General features: G+C 40.0%; 1 pseudogene; it reads left to right on the top strand.

Moving 5' to 3' along the window:
* The first annotated feature begins 1811 nt into the window (after positions 1 to 1811).
* Positions 1812 to 4283, top strand: LOC133917851 (replication protein A 70 kDa DNA-binding subunit C-like; annotated as a pseudogene).
* The last annotated feature ends 5480 nt before the right edge of the window (positions 4284 to 9763 follow it).

The following is a 9763-nucleotide window of genomic DNA, read 5'->3' as shown; positions in this document are numbered from 1 at the left end:
AAAAATCATGTTTTCATTGAGCTCGATAGGTTGTTTGCTAAGAATGGTGCTTCAATGAATGATTATGGTTTACCAAAGCTTGATCTAAATCTTTGTAACAAGGTAAAAAATAGATTGTTAGTTGAGGAACTGGCTTTTGACTCTGCAAAGCTTCTACATATGCATGATACCCTCAGCAACCAACTAAACTTTGAACAGAGACATATATACAATGTTTTCATACAATCAGTTTACAAAAAAAACAAGCCAATGCTTTTTTGTATATGGGTATGGTGGCACTGGGAAGACATTTCTTTGGAATGTAATTATTTCATGCTTGCGATATGAAAAGCTTATCATTCTTGTTGTAACGTCATCAGGGGTTGCTTCGCTCTTACTCCCTGGAGGTCGTACTGCACATTCTTGATTTAAAATTCCTATAGTTATTGATGAGTCATCGGTGTGTGATATTAAAAGGGGGACTTTTCTTGCTGACTTAATAGTACAAAGCTCTTTGATTATATGGAATGAGGCCCTAAGGACTCAACGACATTGTTTTGAATCATTAGATCATAGTATGCGTGACATCCTTGGTCAAATGGACTCTTCAAGTTTTCACGGGTGTTTGGTGGGAAGATGGTGTTACTCGGTGGAGATTTCCGCCAAGTACTACCCGTGTTTGAGGGTGGCACTAGATTGGACACAATGGATGCATCTATAACTAAGTCTTACCTATGGAGTTATGTTAAGATTCTAAAGCTTACAATTAACATGGGCTTACTTGGGATGGCAGATAGTGGTTTACCTTTTCATGGCCTAGGATTCTAAAGCAGGTGAAAGACTTTACTGGTTGGTGTTGAGTATTGGTTATGGAACTGCAAAAGGGACTGCTCATACTGATGATGGGGACTCTGAGTTGATTGTGATACCACATGACATCTTAGTTCCGAAATAAGATCCAATTACCCCAACTTAGAGACATCATATTTCGACCAAACCTATCTAAGGGAAAGGGATATCATTGCTCCAAAAAAAAATGATACCATTGATGAAATTAATAGCCGCATTCTTTCCTTAATCCTAGGCCATGAAAAGGTATACCTCATTTCAGATACCTTGGTTGAATCCTCAAAGGAGCATGGTAATTTGGACTTACTTTACCTGGTTGAATTCCTAAACTCTCTACTATTCAAAGGTATCCCTTATCATAAACTTATGTTGAAGGTTGGTTCATCTGTAGTGCTACTACACAAATTAAATCAGAGTGCTGGCCTTTGCAATGGTACACATCTTATAATAACACAGTTAGGAGATCGGGTATTGGAGGCTCAAACAATAACTGGATCGCACATGGGTGACAAAGTACTTCTTCCTCGAATTGCCTTGCACGTGTCAAGCACTAAATGGCCATTTGTGCTTAGTAGGCGACAATTTTAAGTTCGATTGTGTTATGCAATGACCATAAATAAGAACTAACGACAAACTTTGCAGAATGTTGGCCTCTACTTACCATGTCCAGTTTTTTCTCATAGATAGCTCTATGTTGCTATATCACGTGTGACATCTAGAAATGGGCCCAAGGTTCTAAATGACAATGATACAGACGTAGACTCCAATGTCACCACATTGTTTATAAGGAAATTATCCAATCCCTTTGGTAATTGTTTTGTCCAATGTCAATGCTGCATGTTGCATGTCCATTTAAATCGTTATTGTATTTTATCACGCCTTGTATACATTCTTTCAACTTATAATTTTTTACCTATTGCATAATATAATGCTCCATTTGATATCTTTTTATTTTCTTCCCTCCCTAGTTGAATCGACAACAGATGGAGTATAGCTTACTATCACAAATTAATCCAACAAGGCACAATTGGTGCATCAAGGTTAGAGTTTATAGGATGTGCAGCTATCTGGGACTTCTGAGGGGAAAGGTTTTACTGCTATGGAACTTACTCTCGTCGATGAACAGGTACACCACTTGATACATGCGTCTGCATTATTTTTCCTTAATTGTTGCTATGGAACTTTGAATTTCCGTACATCAGGGTGTAGGCATTACAACTTGCATTGGGCAGAAGGGCCTTCACAAATTTGCTGAATCTTTGGTGGAAGGATGCTCTTATATGATAAAAAAAATTCCAAGTTAGTAGGCAAGCATGAAAGTTCAATGATGTGCCCAACATAGACACAATCTTTTTTACATCATGCATTGTTGTGGAGGATGTACCTACTAAGTTATCCACCAATCTACCACTCTATATTTTTAATTTTGTGGACTTTAAGGATTTTGATCACATAGCAAGGAACGGACATGGTTTAGTAGGTACACGCCGTCCATAATTATTGTTTCCGGCTTTGACTATCTATTTATCGAAGTTGTATTGTATAACATGATGACACAATCATGGAATATTCAACATATGTTATTGGACAACTTACAGTCATCCATATAGTGGTGCAAATAGTGGTCTAAATGGCCCTTCTGTTAGGCGATCATTAGAACTACATGATTTAAGGTTTGCTTCCTACTAATTTATAACATTTTGGAAATTATTGTACACTTAGTGCACATAATATTGCAACGGTTGGCTTTTATCAATAACTTTGTGGGGTGAACATCTAACATCTTTTAAGGACGAGTTCCTTATTGAAATCATCGGTAAAGATGAACCAGTTGTAATCATTTTTGCTGGGATGAAAGTGAGGCAATACTTAGGTGGGTGACAGTTTATGCCATGCTGGCCATCAATAATAAATACTATATCCAGCTATTGTTGTAATGCACTTACCTGAATATTAAAATAGGTGCTACAACCTATGGGAGTGGTGCTGCAACAAAATGGTATATGAACATTGATATTTCTGAAGTTAATGCTTTATGTGCTAGGTAACTTGCTATATACCTTATTTATCTGCCTTGGTTAAATTTTGCATGCAAGTGTGTTTAAAGATGTACTTTATTTTGTCCTTAGCCTATAGGGAAGAGGTTTTGAAGTTCTGTTCCTGCCAGGGGATGGTGATACAGCAGTATGTGCTATTGACAAGGTAGTTTCTAATAGGAAGACTACATTAGAGCTCCTCTCGTTGGATCCTCATGACACTGATGTAGCTGTTATGTCATAGTACTAAAATTTAGTCTCCATTGTGTACTAGGATGTATGTTTTACTTATGATGCAAATATAAAGGAAATCAATGTTTCAAATGGTTGTGGTATAAAGGATGCAGTACTTACAAAAGGGGATGTAAAGCAACTTTCGAAGGCTTTGAATGTACCAACTGTGATGAAACGAAGCCAATGATCATTCTCAGGTACCTCTTATTTTACATGGCATCCCCTTCAAATTTCCCAACTTGTGAATTATTCCTAACGTGCCTTTTATTCACAACACAGGTACAGGCTAAATGTGGTGATTGAGGATAGCACTGGCCATGCAAAAATATTTCTGTTCAGAAGTGTAGCTAAGCAAGTTGTGCGGAAGATTGCCGTTGAACTTGTGGAAGAAAGCTCATCCAATTAGATCTTACTGCATGCGCCCCTCCGCAGTCTTATTGGCTGGAGGTTTGTATTTCAAGTGGTTATCAGTGAGCAAACCTTTAGAACTGGGCAGCTGTGCTTTCATGCTAGGAGGGTGTTTGTGGCTCCAACGGTTGTTGGGGACCAACATAATGGTGCTAATGCCACTGTTCATGATCCTTTGTGTGGTTCATTCACAACTAGAAACTCAGCCCCTCTAATGGACCCTAGAGTTAAGTCTGCGATTGGGACATCAAGTACTATCTCTATTAAAGAAACTGAAAATGATGCTTCTAGCTTAACTGAAGCCCCCATATATCCAGAAGGCAGCTCCATGCCACCTCCTGAAGCACATATAGTTACCACTGGCAAAAACTCATCAACCAATGGAAAGGAGGTTCCTTCTAGTGCTCACGACGAGTCTAGGTATGTACCTTTGTCCTCTATGTTATGGTTTGTCATGGCTACATGTTGCACTCCTCTGATCCCATAATTAACAATGTACAAATCATTAAAATAAATTCTCCTAATATAGCTCCCCATATTTGAAGAGGTGTGGAGCCCATACAAAATGTTTTTTGACTACTTGTGTGGACAGTCTAATGATGTATTTTTATAATGCAGAAATCTTCTGGGTAAAGGTCAAGGTTTGCTCGCTAGGAATTATTCTCTGCAAAAAAAAAAAGAGAAGGCAAGGTAGCTTAAGTTTTATTATAAATTTTTATTGATTAAGCTTGTACAGCTAAAGGACTTAAAGTATTCCCAATTTACTGTGACGATTAAGCCTTTCTTTGTGGTCTTCACCATCAGCTATCTGCTACTACATCTCCACTTTCAATCAAACGGTGATTGTTGTATGTGCCTTGTGTCGGTGTGCTAATCTGCACTCTAGCCTTATAAGTGCATGGAGTAATAAGTGGTGCACTGTTGTGCTTTATGCTCAAGTTATGTATTGTTACTTGTGTTGGCCTTTGGGGCTCTTTGGTACTATTTGTATTTAGGATGCCACTTTGTCAATTTAGTAGATAAGGATCTTTATGCCTGCAGCTATTTTAGTGTAATATTTGTATTAGGACCTTTGTCTATTGGTTGGACTGGTATCGTGGCACCTTGCTATCAGTCATTTAAGGCACTGAACTTAGAAGATATAGTGTGTAGGGCCCTTGTTCGTTGGTTTGAATGGGTATTTGATGTTTTTCATGGATAATGGTGTTTTTCATGGTCCGTACCATATGGTAGAATTGCATGATTGTTTTGGTGCTATTTTAATGCATCTTATTAATACTATTAATTCGATCCTATATGGGGGATCACACATAGCCTTATATTTGGTGAGGAGATGATAGCTTCCATGAAAGATTTTGCCCCTATCTGCAGTATAGATTTTGGAACACATATATATGTGCTTAAACATATCTATCATCTACAGGATAGTGTCAATACATATAAATTCTCTTTAGCTCTTTTTCCTCAGGAAATAGTAGGAAAGGCCCTAGAATTGTTGTATATCCTAGAAAAATTATCAACCCTTCTTGAAGGTTACTCTGAAAAAAAACAACTATATGCTAGCTATGATGTTCTGCATGCCAGCAAACTGTGTGCAAGACTAGGATGAAGTTCATTAGTCCTTCACAAGCAGCTGATTTTGTACATAAATTAATACACAGTTTTAAAACATAGTAAGGTCCCAGGTTTTTAGACAGCTAAGCTGTGCTTCCATCACAAACGACAACACCATTTTTAGTTGCAAGAAAACTAAGGATGTTGCAGAATAATTGAAACTGTAATCTTAAGCTTCCACAAAGTTCTAGTTTTGACATCCGGCAAAATACACTTCCATCATTCATACACAATACCATCCATAGTTTATGTGAAAATTTAATATGGCAGGATGTATTCATATAGGCGCGAATACTTATAATATTGGACATGTGAGAAATTCCCATCTGGCTATCCTTTCTCCGTATCATTCCCTATGCTACCAGAGCCTCTTGGATCAGAGCTTGTCCACCAGTCATCTGGAAAAAGTTCTAGTGGCCTCCAGCATGAATACATATTGGTTGATTTCCTATGTTAACAGAAAGCTTGGCAAGTCATCGTCATAGGCTCTGCCACCAACAAAAAATCCATTTGTATTGAGGTGAGTTTAGTGAACAGATGTTATATTCTTCTCATCAAATTTCATTTTAAAAGTTTTTCTTCAACACTGTTGCTACCAAACATACATGTGATTGTAAATAGGATTATATTTCTACTACATCTAAGTGCTGATAGAGTTAACACCTTATATGTAGATAGGCACTCTCTTTTGGGAATCAACAAGACTTTATCCTCTTCAGAGTATTTTGAAACTAACTTTTGATTGTAATGACTATGTCGTTACATGCTAAAGAACAAATTACCTATATACTAATTTGCAGAAGCGTATGTGTATCCACAAGATTTCATTAAAAAGCAGATGTTGCTGCTTTTCTACAACTTTTGTTCCTTTCCCGCCTCATGTTGTTGTCGTATGTTTCCTCATTACATGCATCACCACAATGCAGAACCTTTCAGATTTGCACTTACCAATCACCAGAAAATAGTGTAATTTAGTAGTTGTTGTTGTATGTTTTTGAATCTTGAAATTTGCATCGAGCTATCCTACTCGATTCATCATCCAAGCCTATCACATTTGTTCACATCAATTAGTTTACTCATTTTGCATTCATCACAACATCACATCTTTAGGCTTTGGTTGAGGTGCTTATGCACCCACGTGTATTAGTTGGCTGAGCATGAGTAGTAGTAATGGAGGACAAACGACATATGAATTATTGATTACTGAATTGTTGATTTACATTTTTTTTTTTTCATCCAAAGTTGTACAAATATTTTATGACTAAATATCTCATGCCAATGATCACAATTTGATAGGAAACCGAGCCAGTGCAAATTGAGTGCCTTTGATAAAACGGGCATAACTTTTGCATACTTTCGTCGACGTTTGACAGTGACCCAAGCTAGTGTCACACCCCAAAATTCTTATTTTGGGTTGTGAGCATTTTAAAATAATAAAATAACATTTTTCCTGAAATTTGAAAGCTTTTCCAAAAAATTTAGAGTTCAAAATTTTTTTTTATGTGATGAAAAATGTATTTATAAAGTATTAGAATGGGTTAAGGAATTTCAAGGTTGGACAAATCTTTGTTCCATTTTTTCAAATATCATCCAAAAATCCTCCATGGATAATCTCATCTCACGTTCTTTTGATCCAACCCAACGTGCACTGCCTATCCTCAATGTTTTTCTCTCCAGCTTATGCCTCCAAACCAACAACTTGCCATCAACATTGCATCACGTTGGATTACTAGCAGGAGTGCAGGATAGCCTACATGTGTGTTAAAGCCAACCCAAACAAGCTCTACAAGCTGTCTGGTATGTGCATATACCTGATCATTTCCATCCACCTCTAGTCGACATCGTCCCTTTGTATGGCAGCCATGGCCGGTCAACTAAGCTCAAGTAAGTGCTCAATCAAAACACTTGGACATCCATCAAGTAAGCAAAACCGGTGGTCACTCCATCCTCTTTCAATTTCCAGCAATTCAAAGTGGAAACCACCGCTTTAATGGTCATAATGGCAATTGAAGCCAACAACCATTACTCCTCATCGCTCAACCTCATATTCTCACATAGTTTCGGAGTTCAAGACAGCTTCAATTTGCACCTATGGAAGTCCCCATTTGGATAATGGAGCTAGGAGTTATAGCCTCTGAAATCAGTGCTGCACAGATTGGGCTAAATTCAAACAGTTTATCTTGTGATGCAGTTTTGGAAATTAAGATGGCCTTTTTAGAAGTTCCAATGAATATCAGAGTTGTAGATCTTTTACAGTACTACAATATAGAGTCCAAAAACGGCAAATTTGGAGTTGTGACGATGGAGTAATCGTCCTCAAAACAAAGCCATCTGGTTCATCTTCCATCCGTTTGTTTCATCTTTGGCATCTGGCCATTTCCCCTCCCCACTTCAATGCCAGCCACACCCGGCCCTAGAAATAGGACCAGCACGTCCTCCCCTGCCCTCCAAAGCCCTACCACACCACCAAGCTACTGCCATGGATCGCCGTTCTCGCCGCAAGTCATGTCCAGCCATGTCTTCGTTATTTAGCATCCGCGTTCTCAGCAATCCATCCAGGTAAAAAAACTTGATCTTTCACCAAGAGGTGCCCCAGATAGCCCCTCACCATGACCCAAAACCATTTTGCCACAGTAACAAAGAAGCCTCTGGGATCTACATCACCGGGCCGCTGCCCCACATCTGGCCGCATCTAGGGTGCGAATCAAGGAATCTATTGGCGTTCCTGATGATCCAATTAAGATCTGGCCTCACCACCATGTAAAACATAGAGGGAACCTCAGTATCCCTGAAGGGCTCAGCCATATGTTCATCGGCGCAACAGGAACATGAGTCGCACTTCCAACACCGCACGCCATCGTCGCTGCCGTTCGCCGCCTCGACGACCACTCCCCTGATCATTGCAGCATGGTGAGGACTCGAACCAGACCCTTCCCCTCCTCTTTTCCCCTATATGGATGCCATTTGTGAGCCTTAACCGAACCCCCAGCCCGGCCAAAGCCCGCGCTACGCTGCCATGGCCCTCCCTGTGGCAGACTGCCGCGCAGTCGCTGATTGGTATCGGTGTTCCCAATGGATCATAGATTAGATCGCCATGCCCTTTTACCAGCATGTGCCCCTGGATGTCCCACATGCCCTCACCAAACCGTTCAACTATTAGAGCATCGACACCACTGGGATCACGATCGCCGTGCCTGCTGCCCAATCTGGAGTTCTACACGTGCAGCGTGGGTTCAGATCGCGTTCCCAAGCGTACTAGCACATGAGTCCTTTGGGCGAAACGTGCCCCTGCTAGTCCTCTACATCCTCCCACAATCAGTTTGCCCAAAGCTACAATAGAGCCCCTGTTCTCGACGTCGCATTACCTGCTGCCCAGTTCCACACATGTCCTGCATACCTAGAATGCCAGGCGCATTACCCGGTGTACCAGAGTCCAATTACCAAAGCCCAGTGTCGATGTTAGTAGCCACGCACTCGATCGCCACCTTTGATGAAACCCAATCCCCTCCGCCATGTGCGCACCTCCGCATATTATTGCCGAGGTGAGCACCATCTCGAGTCCACGGTAATGTGGCCGCCTATTCTGAGCTGACTGCTGTCGCCACCGAGCCGCCTCACGCCGGTGATGTCGCGAGCCCACTGCCAGCCATAGCCCTATTCCGCTCTCTCTATCTTTTCTGTTAGTATGCACAATTGCAGGAAACCCCCTCCCTTTCTCTCTTTTATTCCTGTCCTCATCTCCTGTTTAGGATGTTTACATGTTAGCCCCTGCCTTCTATAGTCAATCCTGTTCCAGCTCTTATAATTCAACCACAGTTCATCATCTCAAATCTTGTTCAGCGAGTTTCTTCTAAATTCAAATACCACTTTATATTGTCATCCAATTCAACAAGTTCCAAAGGTTCATATTTGTTCATACCAGTGTATCAAAATTGGTCACATCGGACTATATAATGTCTAAGTATTGTTTTAATAATGGAATCAATATTAGAATGCTTTGACATGTAGGGCCTACATGTGTTACACATATGCTATGGATTCGAGGTGTTAAAACAATTTGCTAGAATTATATTGGATAAAGCGCGCTAATATTCTCGGACATCCTTTCACACCTTTTTCCAGCAAGCCCCATATTTCCTTGCGCCACCGTCACATTGTCGCATGTATCTAGTCTTTTATTCCTTTCCTGTCGATATCATGCCATCGCCATAGTTAGGGTTTTCCTTTAGCAAATAATGTCATAAATCCGACGAGAATATTTTTAGGGAATATTCTATCTCCTTTTTCTTTCAACCCTAATTTAATCTTCTGAGAGCCTGTTCTCCTCCGGTTGAACTCTGATTTGAGCAGTTCTTGCGCCCAAATTCTTCTAAAATCAAATCCTATCCAACCATAGTGTTTTTATGATGTGTTGTCTTTGTTTGGTGTATTGTTTCTTAGTTGTTTTGTGCTTTCTCTTTTGTTGGTAGATCTTGTGAGCAGAATATGGCGTTTCTAGAGATTCGATGAACTACAAGGTCGAGATTTCAAGATATGCCATAACCAAGTTTACAAAAATAACTGAGCAGCAGTCAGGCAAGTGTCTTTGCTCATTTTGCACCTAAATTAGTGTTTTATGTCAGTTGTTTATCTTCATTGCATGC

Source organism: Phragmites australis, chromosome 5 (genome assembly GCF_958298935.1).
Source record: "Phragmites australis chromosome 5, lpPhrAust1.1, whole genome shotgun sequence".
NCBI classification, from domain to species: Eukaryota; Viridiplantae; Streptophyta; class Magnoliopsida; order Poales; family Poaceae; genus Phragmites; species Phragmites australis.
This window is presented reverse-complemented; position numbering and strand designations above follow the sequence as displayed.